Here is a 13,326-nt window from a genome sequence, read left to right on the forward strand (position 1 = left end):
AACATATGTGGTCACGTTACATGCTTGGTCTATGTTTGATAACAAAATAACAATACCTTTTCTGATGTTTCAATACATCATTGATTCGAATTCCAGAGGCGCTGGGAACCTTCTTGCAAGGAAGACATTTTAAGAACATCATAAAATGAGATAACTTAGCTAGACCTTCCATGAATATCTAAACACGACTTGGAATAGAAATATGAAAGAATTTTTGTTAATAAATTAACGTTCTAAGGGAGATAATGCTTATGCAAATTTGTACATTATATATTATCCGCTTTTCAATGATTTAAAATTCAAACAACATTTTGGTTATGAAAATTTTATTTCTTTGGTTTAAGAACTTTGATTTACGTATAACTGCTCATAAGTCCTGTAACTTGTCGAATATTCCCAGAAAGTGAGAATTTCTGAGAGATAAAAATGCTTATCTGGTTATGCAAGTTCATAATTTTTCGCATATTTGTGGCAAAGGATTTTCATTGTTCTATATTTGTTTTTGTAAAAATGTTTATGAGAGAAAATTCTGCCTTGAAAAAAAAATTGCGTAATAAGTCGGAAGAACAAAAGTCATTGTTTATCTTCAGTCTCATTCTCTGGTTGCATTCTTAACTGTTTTTAATAACAGAATAATTCATTAACTAGTGTTCTCGACCACTTTAACGCAATAGTAAACGTTTCAGAGATTATTCAGATGATAAAATAACTTTGATATTATAATATGACTAACTGTTTATGTGATACTGACATTATTCTATTACAAAAATATGATAGATACATTTTCGTGACAGGAAATTGAAAGATTCACATATTAAAACAAATTGCTTTCAATAATTTGTTTCCTTCGGAAATTTGCGACATATGGTCCGACCTGGGACACAAAATATTGACTTAAAAACAAGAGTAAGTTTTATTATTTATTCTTCTTAAATCTTTAAAAAATCAATTTAAAAAGAAATGTAATGTTTTTGACAGAGACATATAATACATATTTTCTGTTTGGGGGTTTTGGTGGTTTTTTTTTTTTTAATCGTATCTAAACGAATGTCTTGCAAATCCTTAATACCATGTGTATTCTATTTATTCTACTATACAGATGAATATGTAACAAAAAATATTGTTCCCATGAAAATTTGTCCGTTGGACAAAATTTCATATAGAATATTGTCCGCAGACACTATTTCATAATGAAATACTGTCCAGGACAATATTTCATCATGAAATAATATCCTTGTCCATGAAATTTTGTCACCTCCTTCAGGACAATATTTCACTATGAAATTCTGTCCATGACAATATTTCACTATGAAATACTGTGTATGACATTATTTCGCTGTGAAATTCTGTCCGTGACAATATTTCAGTGTGAAATACCATGAATACTGTCCATGAAAATATTTCTTAATCAAATTATTAAAAAATTAAAAACAGTACACACGCATGAAGCATGCACAGTTTTAGATTTATAACTGAAACTATTTTGGAAAGCAAGTATATATTTTATATTTCAAACAAATATTTATCTTAACATAAGCTAGTTTCAAATTTGCATAGATACTTTATAAATGGTTAATAGATTGAAGAATTGTCTTACCTATTTTCATTATACTTCATTATTCTGTATAAATATAAGAAATGTACTGACAATCACTTATACATGTCCAAAACTGAATGTACTTATAGTATTCGTTAAATACTTTGACGAATCTTTTTGCGACGGCGTTTTGGAGCTACAGCAATAACTGGAATGTCCTTTTCTAATATCTCCCATTCATTAGACAAAATTTCATGACAATCTGTCTATGAAATATTGTCTCAATATACACAAAAATATAACCTCCCTTTAACAGGACAAAATTTCATAGTATTCATCTATGAAATATTCTCTATATACAGAAAAAATTTCATAATGGAAATGTGTCCTTCTCTGGACATTTTTCCTAGATGAGGACAATATTTCATGATACATAGTCATGAAATATTGTCTTGGGGGACAATATTTCATAGGACAATATTTTGCTTTACAAATGTATCGAACAGTATACGATCTGATCGGGCAACAATACCAACCTTCACTGTATGGTGAGAGTAATTTAAAAAGCCTGCCTTCATGTGAAAGACCGTCAGTAGATTTTTTTTTTTGTATTTTGTTATTGAACTGTAGTGTAAATAGTACGCCACTCTGTAGAATTGTGAATCATTCAAACTCTCTTTTGACCTGTTTTAAACCTGACTTGAAAACCGCTTCTAAATTACATGCAGTAGATAATCTCTCTCCCTCTCTAAACAAAATCAATATTAACTTTAACAAGATTCATTCTACGCTGAGAGGTACATAAAACAAAAATAAGTACTTAAAACAATGATTTTGTGAAAACATTTCTACAGTATGTGTGGTTAAATTGCGGATGTTGTTGTGCGTCAGCACGGCATCTGGAAATAAACTTCAAATTAACTCACTTCCCCACTTGATTTAGTATGATGAGAGAGGCGCTGCTGTATGTTATTTTACAGGTAACAAGTGTATATCATTTATCTATCTCAGGGCCATAACACAATAATAATCCTTATTTTACAGCCTTTTGTACAAATAACCTATAATTCATATTCACAATCACGTTTCAAAATTTATAAATATTCATCCTTCATGGGGAAATTGTTATTTGATATCATGTTATTACACTATTTAGGTATGTAAGAGTAAATCTTTATAAAATTTCATTATAAACTATTTCTTTCTAAATACATGAACATTTACATTTTTTTCTGAGCTGCGAGCAATGTGTGAAATGATACAGGTCACCATAAATCGCAGGGCTAAATTTTTTTTACAACATTGTCTTAAGGGATATTATGTCTCTGAAGTACATAATGAAATATGACCTTATAAAATATTAAAATGGAACATGTTAGTATAAATTCAGCTTGAGAAAACAGTTTGGTAAGTATATAGCATGCTATCTCTAATATTCGGCTTTCAAATTGTCATTATTTTGTATTGATTTTTTCATACAAAAATGTAGTAAAAACAAAATTCAAGTACTCGCAAAGCGTTTTGTGTTCGTACCGGCCTACGAAGCAGCCAACAATGTGGTGGTGGTATGACATAAATACTACACGGAAGTCCTTAAGAATAGAATTATACTTTCTTTCAACTACATTCAAGGCCGTACGCTCCACAGAGAGTCATATAGTAAATAATCATGTCACAACCACCGCTCAGCTTAAGGCCTCTTCTGATTATTTGAAGGTCCCCACTATGTATTGGTTACCTAAACTACACAAAAAACCCGTAAACTATCGTTTCATCTCGGCCTCTAGTAAGTGTTCTACTACTAGAATTTCAGTGCTTTTAACGAGTTCCTTGACTACTATCAAAGAACTGATCATTAATTTTTGTAATAAAACATATGAAAATAGTGGAACTAACCATTTTTGGAGTGTAAAAAAATCTTTGTATGTTTTAGACATATTAAGTGCTTTTGATGGTCCTTTTGATTCGGTTGACAGTCTTTTCCACTCTTAACACTACACTTCCACACAATCTTATCAAACAAATGTTTTCCTATTTAATAAAATGGTCGTTCGATAAATCTGATAAACTCATATAAAGCCTGTTTCTCAAACGAGAAAGGTAAATATGCTAGATATACTTACTGGGGGTGTGGTTAGATGACTAAAGCCATAAATTTTCTCCTGACAACATTTATGTACGTTTCGGCAATACAGTTTATCGACAGATTGTAGGTTTTCCTATGGGCACCAATTGTGCCCCTTTAATAGTAGACTTGTCCCTGTACGGCTATGACCAAACTCAGTAAAGACCCGTCTAAATTCCATTTAATTGATTAATTCAACAACACTTACCGTTATCTTGATGATATTTTTCGTTAAATAATCAAAAATTCTCTAAATATACTGCCGAAATTTACCCATCGGAACTTAAAATAAATCAATATTAACAGCAATAAGTGTCCTTTCCTAGATTTAGATATTTCAGTTTTACACCAGATTCTCCACACAAAAAATTACTACAAAAGGGATGATTTTTCTTTCCCTATTGTTAATTTTCCTTTTTTGGACGGTGATATTCCCCTGGCACCATCTTACGGTGTTTATATATCCCAACTCGTTCGTTATGCACGTGTCTGTCGTGACGTTTTGGATTTCAATGAGCGTAATCTATATATTACTGGTAAATTATTAAGTCAGGGATTTCGCTACCACAAACTACTTAAAACCTTTACTAAATTCTTCCATAGATACAAAAATTTGGTTTGCCAGTTTGGCTGAAACCTGCAAAAAACTTATTTCAGACGGAATAGCACATCCTAAATTTTATGGTGATGTTGTTTACCGAGCCTGGAAATTTATATACGATCCTGGTAAACTTATCAAGCCTTTAAATAACATTATTCTAAAAGGTTACCAATTCGACACTGTAATTAGATCTTTGAATATTGTTTTTATTGGTATAAATATTGATTTTGTTATCAGTAAATTAAAATCATACTAAATAGTTTTGTTATACACATATGCACTTTAACGGTACTACAGTCTGTCGATACCTTTATTTTGGCATTACACAAGGTGATGTTTTTCTCTGACGTCTTTACACTAAATCCAGTGGATGTTGGATGTGTACTGATTGATATTTTAGTTTAGATACATGATTTTTTTTATTAGTTGTTATTGGCTTTGAACTAGCTGTCAGTAACTGCGAGTACTCTCAGATCTGTACTTAGTGTGCTTTTTGTTGTAAGGGAAGAGGGATGGATAAATACCCTGCCACGTCCGGTCTGTGTTTATGTTTAGTGTTTTTCTGCTTTGTATCGATCTCATGAGTTAAGCCTTTTTTAACTGATTTTTATAGTTTGTTCTTATGTTGTGCTGTTACACTACTGCCCCAGGTTAGGGGAGGGTTTAGCGCTCACAAACATGTCTAACCACGCCACATTCTTTATGTGCCTGTCCCAAGTCAGAAGCCTGTAGTTTAGTGGTTGTCGTTGGTTAATTCATGTCTGTCATATTTGTTTTTCGTAAATTGTTTTATTATAAATTAAGCCGTTAGTTTTCTCAATTAAATTGTTTCATATTTTTCATGTCAGGGCCTTTTATAGTCGACTATACGGTATGGGTTTTTCTCATTGTTGAATACCTTTCGCTTGCCTATAATTGTTTACATCCACTTTATTTGAACTTTGGTGGATAGTTGTCTCATTGGCAATCATACCTCATCTCCTTATTTTTATAACATAGGTAATCATGATAAAAATGGCAAAAATGGATATTATCCGCCTACACCTTCCTATTCGGATGCTAACTGATTCAAGAGACTAAAACGGTCAGTTGGAGGGGGTCTGGTACGATGAAGACAAACATGTTATAGATCTAGCTTCTCTACACTAGGCACGATGATGGCATGGTGGTTACTTAAGACTCACCAATAATAATAATGTTCCTTTTTGTATTTATTAATGACAATCAGAATTATTCCCATATATATTATATATAAGAATTTTTCTATTAGACACTATGTATACTTGGTCATGTCATTTAGCATCGTCTCTTGGTGCCTCTTGCAGTCGGGTCACCTTACAACATGTCGTCGTGAATGTGTGCCCGTCAGAAATGCTATGTAATGTTGTTAGAGCCTGGTAGTATACACTGTGGAACTGGAACTCTAGTGAATAAAGACGTCTTTGAAATTGAACTTGGTGCGAAATGAATTCCGGCGAAATTGGTCCTACTTCTGTTTGGCTTACGAGAAAAGAGTTGAAATTAAATTTAAAAAAACTGGATTGACTTAAAACTTGATATGCAAATTCCGTCCTCATTTTAGTTTATTTATTCGATGCAACAGCTATTTTAATAATGCAATTTATTTCATCTCTCAACCTCGGAGAGACAAGATGTATCAAAATAACACAATGGAAGGGACAAAAAGAAAATATATGATAAACTCGTATAATAAATCAATTTGTTAATGCTTTTTTTGTAAACACTGGAAAACGAGGACATACTCGTTATATATAAAGACCAAAGTCATGTCATCAGCTTTTATCACATTAATAAAAATAATTCCTGATTGAACCGATAAAATTTTATATCAATAGTAACACATGACAATTTCTCTCAACTATTACTTAATTTCGTCAAGCCATCTATAGCTTAGTTAGTTAAATCATATTTTATTTTCTCAAAAGCAGATAGGATCATACAAAAGTAAAGCATACTATGACTATGCGGTATTGGTTTTATTCATTGTTGAAGGCCGTACGGTGACCTATAGTTGTTAAATTCTGTGTCATTTGTTCTCTTGTGGAGAATTGTCTCATTGGCAATCATCCCACATCTTCTTAATTGTATATTTGCTGTGCATGTACTAATTTTGTGTCAAGGATGTATAACCCATATCTTTGTTTTTCTATGTCACTCTGACGTCAAAAACCGTGATTACACAATTTACGTATTTGACCTAATTGTAAAAAAGAAAATGTGGTATGATCGCCAATGAGACAACTCTCCACAAGAGACCATATGACACTAAATTTGTTCTCTTGTGGAGAGTTGTCTCATTGGCAATCATCCCACATCTTCTTATTTGTATATTTGCTGTGCATGTACTAATTTTGTGTCAAGGATGTATAACCCATATCTTTGTTTTTCTATGTCACTCTGACGTCAAAAACCGTGATTACACAATTTACGTATTTGACCTAATTGTAACTGAAAAGAAAATGTGGTATGTTCGCCAATGAGACAACTCTCCACAAGAGACCATATGACACAGAAATTAACAGCTATAGGTAACCGTACAGCCTTCAACAATGAGCAAAGCCCATACCGCATAGTCAGCTATAAAAGGCCCCGAAATCACAAATGTAAAACAATTCAATTGGTATGTTAATGCATAGTTTTGTGGTCAAAATATATATGAGCAAGAGCTTTACCAAAAAAATTATTTTACACAGATGTAAAATCTTGCTCATATCGAAATAATAACAAAATCTCAAATAAAGGCTGTTTTTGGGAGTTTTCGATGTTTTCCACTAAATGTGAGAGGAATGAAGCCCTCCATGCCAAAATGTATAAACAAAATTCAAAAATGTAAATGCTAATGTGCGGCAGACTAATATCTTATGAAAATCTGAAGGATGTTATTATGTAGATTTTAAATACTTTTTGATTTACGAATTCAAGGGGCAAAAAAGTGGCCTTATCATACCGTTGATTGATGATTTCAAAAGACTCTTAATTATACTACCTTATTTTCTATTTTGTTAAATTAGAATCACGTGATTATAATTTATATTCTTATATAACGTTACAGATTCTAATAATCTTCTAAAATCTTGAGGTAGCATAATTTTGAAAGTCACGCCCGTAACAGGGAGCAACCAACTTTTTTTGTTTTAGGGTGTATTCGAATTGTTCGACTCTTCGTACGCAGTGATATCTGATTGCATTGTCATCTCGAATTCTAGACAGGGGAGATAATGCTGGCTATTTGACACGCATGTCCACAAAAGCGAGTCTTACAAATGTAAACAGTTGGAATATTACAAGGTATTCATCTAGGCATATAACATGTGTAAGACAATTTCCTATTTATCAAGTATGAGTTATAGCTATGTTGAAGACTAATTGTAAATATATTGAATAATTGCATGACGGTAACGAATAATGTGTACACAGACACTTACGATTTGGGTAACTTATGTTCCGTCCTGCAAGTCTGTTATTAATTTAGCGTTATGCTAAGAGAATATATATTGTATTACCGGACAAACGAAATTACCTGTTTTGCAATCGGTGATGGGGGTGGGGCAAAATATTTCCATGGTCCCTTTTTCATGGTTTTGAATATCCTTGATACACTACAAGCATGTAGGGTATGTATCTGTATCTTTATATTTTCTGCCAATATAGGCACACCTTCAGAATGAAGTCAACAATATCCCTTCACCAGTGGAATGTTATGTTAAAAGTATCCAATCACCAATAGAATATGTATAACGATGTACACTATATACAATTGTCAGTATATCTCTACACCAGTATCACACACGTTCTTGTCTATAAAATCTAAATAAATGAGTCCTTAGATAGCATGAGATTTGCAGTCCACACACAACCTTTTTCTTAAATAAAACTATGAACTTAAATTATTTTTTCTAGATCTTTTCTGACCTAAATTTAAGAGTTTGTATCTATGTACATGGAGCTTATATATTAATGTTCTACAAGCAGGCTGCTATATGGGTGTTAATAAAAGCATATAGTTCACTGGTTAGAGAGGTGTCACAGTAGTTCATTAATTGATATGGATTGATAATAACATGGATGAGGTCTACATCTATATCATATATATTAATGTTTAGTAGTGCTAGCACTTTGATATATTGTTCTCGTAGAGATTTCAAAAGAGACACTCTTTCAGTTTCTAATGCTGTGCATGAAATCAGAAAATGTGAAATAGTTTCATCCTCTTTGCCGCAGACTCTGCAGGTGGCGGATACCTCATTTTTGTTAAATTTCGCTCTATTTGTCTGTAAGATGTAGTTGCCAGTTGCAAATCTTGTCCTGATTGGTAATTTGATGATGTCTCTACAGTTTGAGGTATTTGTTGTTAGGATTGGATGTATTCTCCTTGTCTTGTATTCACCAGATATGTATTTTAAACTAGAGTATCTCTCAGAGTCTTTATTAATTTTGTCAGTCCAGTAAGTATGTATTTTTTTTGTGATTAAACTTTTCCATTGCGACTTTCCTAAAGGGTTGTTTAAAAAATCCTGGCAGTCCATAATATCATATTTCAAACATATTTTCTTGATTTCAATGAACCAGCTATTACTTTGGTTTGTTTTTAGTTGTAGTTGTCTTTCTGCTAGTCTCCATTCAATGGTAGATATATCTGCTCTTGTAATATTCTCAAATAGAGATAACGCTTTTAGATGTAGTTCAGCCTCCATAGGTAGGGATCCACTCAGTATATATACCGCAGGATCAGCTGTATTTTTGGCTAATGATATTATTTGTTTTATCATTTTCTTATGGAATTGGTGAATAGAATCCAAGATACGGCCAGTTGGAAGTAAAATTTCAAGGCCATAGGTTAAGATAGGCATGACATATGTATTTAGGATTGTAATAGCAGTTTCAGGATCTAAACCATTCTTTCCATGCAGACCTGTACCCATGAGACTGTAAAGTGATCTTCTGGCTTTTTTCATGTTCTTCAGCAGTGAGCTTTGTAGAATTTTTTTGACATTTTTGTATTCCAATGTGCTGATGTGTGTGGAATGTTCTACAACTGACATCGGATTATTATTGATGTTCCAGAAGTCTTCTTCGATTTCAATAGGTTTAGTTGAGGTACTAATTGGTAGGACCACACTTTTTGTTGGTTGCAACGTGTATCCCTCTCTCTTACTGAAGTTGGCAGCAATGTTTATCAACATTTGGAGTTCCACAGGGTTGTTAGAAATGATGGCTACGTCATCAGCACAAGTTGGGGCACAGCATCCAATGTCACCTATATGTCCACCCAGTCCTGTTTCACAGAGGATATTTAATAGCGGATTAACATACAGTTTGTATAAATCTGCACTAATGGCTCCACCCTGTCGTACACCTTGTTCAATCTCAAACATCTATGAAGTGTTGTTTCTCCATTTTATACATGAAGTTGCATTTTTATATAAGCTATCTTAATATTATAGATTGGTCTGATATTCCTGCTTGATATAATCTTCGTATCAAATTTGAATGAACAACAACATCAAATGCAGATTTACCATCTAAAAGGGCTATGTACGTTGGAAGTTTCAGATCTTTGCTCTCGCGCTCAAACTCTTCGATCATAAGTTCACATAATAAAGGGGTGGTGTTTTCTGTGAATCCTCTTTGGAGCGGATTCTGATTTTTCAAGATAACTGGATTTTCCCTTATTTTTATTATCTTCTCTATCAGCTTGGAGTATGTTGGAGTTACCGTAATACCACGATAGTTTTTAGCACTTTTAATATCACCTTTATTCTTGTATACTAGGAATAATGTTCCAATTTTGAGAATGTCAGATATGCAGCCAAATTCAAATGATTTATCAAAAAGTAATTGCAAATATTGTTGTAGTTGTTTTCCACCATATATGATATTTTCTGCATTAATGCCAAAGTAATCAACTGCTTTATTTCTATTTAGACCAGATATTGCTTTTTCCATTTCTTTATTTGTAATTGGGCTATGTTTGAAACGAACTTTGCATATGTCTATTATAATTTTAGCTTCATTTTCAATTAAATCAAGGTATTCAGTGTCATAATTTGGATTTGGTATTTTCTTTGCAAGTTGATGGAAATGTGTACTCCAGCCATCTATTATATCTTCATTATAAAATATCTTATCATCAACATTTAATTGGTCGATAAATTTTTGATAATTTACCTCTTTGATTTTTATACGACCGCAAAAATTGAAAATTTTTTGGTCGTATATTGGTATGACGTTGGCGTCGTCGTCGTCGTCGTCGTCGTCGTCGTCGTCGTCGTCTGGCGTCGTCCGGCGTCGTCCGAAGACACATTGGTTTTCGCACTCTAACTTTAGTTTAAGTGAATGGATCTCCATGAAATTTTACCATAAGGTTCAATACCACAATAGGAAGGTTGGGATTGATTTTGGGGGTTATGGTACCAACAGTTAAGGAATTAGGGGCCAAAAATAAGCATTTTTGTAACTTCCAGACAATAACTTGTGTGTAAGTGTATGGATCTCTCTGACATTGTACCACAAGGTTCCATATCACAAAGGGAAGGCTGTAATTGATTTTTGGGGTAATTGCCTCAAAATTTTAGGAATTAGGGGCCAAAAAAGGGGCAAAAAACAAGCATTTTTCTAGTTTCATGACAATAACTTGTGTGTAAGTGTTTGGATATTTCTGAAATTGTACTACAAGGTTCCATATCACAAAGGGAAAGCTGGAATTGAGTTCGGGGGTAATAGCCTGAAACGTTTAGGAATTGGGGGCCAAAAAAGGGCCAAAAATAAGCATTTTTCTAGTTTCAAGACAATAACTTGTGTTCAAGTGTATGGATCTCTCTGAAATTGTACTGCAAGGTACCATACCACAAAGGGAAGGCTGGGATTGAGTTTGGGGGTGATGAATCATAAGGGGGTTCAAAAAATTTGGGGGGGGGGATTTTTTTTTTTCTTTTTTTTTCTTTTTTTCCTTTTTTTTTTCTTTTAAAATTTTCCATTTTAAGTTGGTTATTTCTGATTAATATTTAAAAGCAAATAATAATGATATGGTAGGAGATACACACCAAACAGGATGTATAAATTATTATATAATAAGTATTGTGCAATAGCAAGAAATTTTCAATTGCACAGTATTGCACAATTGCAAGAAATCTTCAATTGCACAGTATTGCGCAATAGCAAGAAATCTTCAATTGCACAGTATTGCGCAATAGCAAGAAATATCCAATAGCACAATATTGCGCAATAGCAAGAAATTGTCAATTGTACAGTATTGCACAATAGCAAGAAATATTCAATTTCACAGTATTGTGCAAAAGAAGATACTTCGTATAAATTGCTTATTTCTTGATCAATTTCAATGGGGTTTTATTCTTGAATTCTTGGGGTTCTTTAATATGCTGAATCTAACCGTGTATTAAGTTTTTGGATTTTGGGCCCCGTTTTTAAATTGGTCCACATTGAGGTCCAAAGGGTCCAAAATTTAACTTTGTTTGATTTCATCAAAAATTGAATTATTGGGGTTCTTTGATATGCCGAATCTAACCGTGTATTTAGATTCTTAATTTTTGGTTCCGTTTTCAAATTGGTCTACATTAAGGTCAAAAGGGTCCAAAATTAAACTTAGTTTGATTTTAACAAAAATTGAATTTTTAGGGTTCTTTGATATGCTGAATCTAAACATGTATTTAGATTTTTGATTATGGGCCCAGTTTTCAAGTTGGTCCAAATCGGGGTCCAAAATTAATCTTTGTTTGATTTCAACAAAAATTGAATATATGGGGTTCTTTGATAGGCTGAATCTAACCATGTATTTAGATTTTTGATTTTTGGGCCCCGTTATCAACTTTGTCCACATTGAGGTCAAAAGGGTCCAAAATTAAACTTTGTTTGATTTCATCAAAAATGGAATTCTTGGGGTTCTTTGATATGCTGAATCTAACCATGTATTTAGATTTTTTATTTGTGGACCCGCTATCAAATTGGTTCATATTGAGGTCAAAAGGGTCCAGAATTAAACTTTGTTTGATTTCATTAAATAAATTGAATTATTGGGGTTCTTTGATATGCCAAATCTAACCGTGTATTTAGATTTTTAATTTTGGGTCCCGTTTTTAAATTGGTCTACATTAAGGTCCAAAGGGTCCAAAATTTAACTTAGTTTGATTTTAACAAAAATTGAATTCTTGGGGTTCTTTGATATGCTGAATCTAAACATGTGTTTAGATTTTTGATTATGGGCCCAGTTTTCAAGTTGGTCCAAGTTGGGGTCCAAAATTAAACTTTGTTTGATTTCAACAAAAATTGAATATATGGGGTTCTTTGATATGCTGAATCTAAACATGTATTTAGATTTTAGATTTTTGGCCCAGTTTTCAAGTTGGTCCAAATTGGGGTCCAAAATTAAACTTTGTTTGATTTCAACAAAAATTGAATATATGGGGTTCTTTGATATGCTGAATCTTACCATGTATGTAGATTTTTTATTTGTGGGCCCGCTATCAAATTGGTTCATATTGAGGTCAAAAGGGTCCAAAATTAAACTTTGTTTGATTTCATCAAAAATTGAATTATTGAGGTTCTTTGATATTCCAAATCTAACCGTGTTTTTAGATATTTAATTTTGGGTCCCGTTTTTTAAATTGGTCTACATTAAGGTCCAAAGGGTCCAAAATTAAACTTAGTTTGATTTTAACAAAAATTGAATTCTTGGGGTACTTTGATATGCTGAATCTAAACATGTGTTTAGATTTTTGATTATGGGACCAGTTTTCAAGTTTGTCCAAGTTGGGGTCCAAAATTAAACTTTGTTTGATTTCAACAAAAATTGAATATATGGGGTTCTTTGATATGCTGAATCTAACCATGTATTTTGATTTTGGACATTGGACCATAATAGGTAAATTAAAAAAATTGAAGTTCTTAGACCACATTCTTTCTGTGTCAGAAACCTATGCTGTGTCAAATATTTAATCACAATCCAAATTCAGAGCTGTATCAAGCTTAAATGTTGTGTCCATACTTGCCCCAACTGTTCAGGGTTCGACCTCTGCGGTCGTATCA

At 32.8% G+C, this 13,326-nt stretch overlaps 1 protein-coding gene across 3 annotated transcripts in view; it reads left to right on the forward strand.

Moving 5' to 3' along the window:
• The first annotated feature begins 810 nt into the window (after positions 1-810).
• Positions 811-13,326, forward strand: part of LOC127707701 (bifunctional heparan sulfate N-deacetylase/N-sulfotransferase-like) — a 39,204-nt gene continuing 26,688 nt past the window's right edge. Inside the window, exon 1 of one of the 3 annotated variants that reach the window (XM_052212381.1) lies at positions 811-906. The gene's annotated coding sequence lies outside the window, so the exon portion shown is untranslated. Of the gene's footprint in view, positions 907-7,482; positions 7,598-13,326 lie in introns of those variants that run through there. The other 2 variants (XM_052212379.1, XM_052212378.1) reach the window with 2 other exon arrangements.

The sequence above is a fragment of the Mytilus californianus genome, unplaced genomic scaffold, assembly GCF_021869535.1.
Source record: "Mytilus californianus isolate M0D057914Y unplaced genomic scaffold, xbMytCali1.0.p SCAF_7, whole genome shotgun sequence".
Lineage (NCBI taxonomy): Eukaryota > Metazoa > Mollusca > Bivalvia > Mytilida > Mytilidae > Mytilus > Mytilus californianus.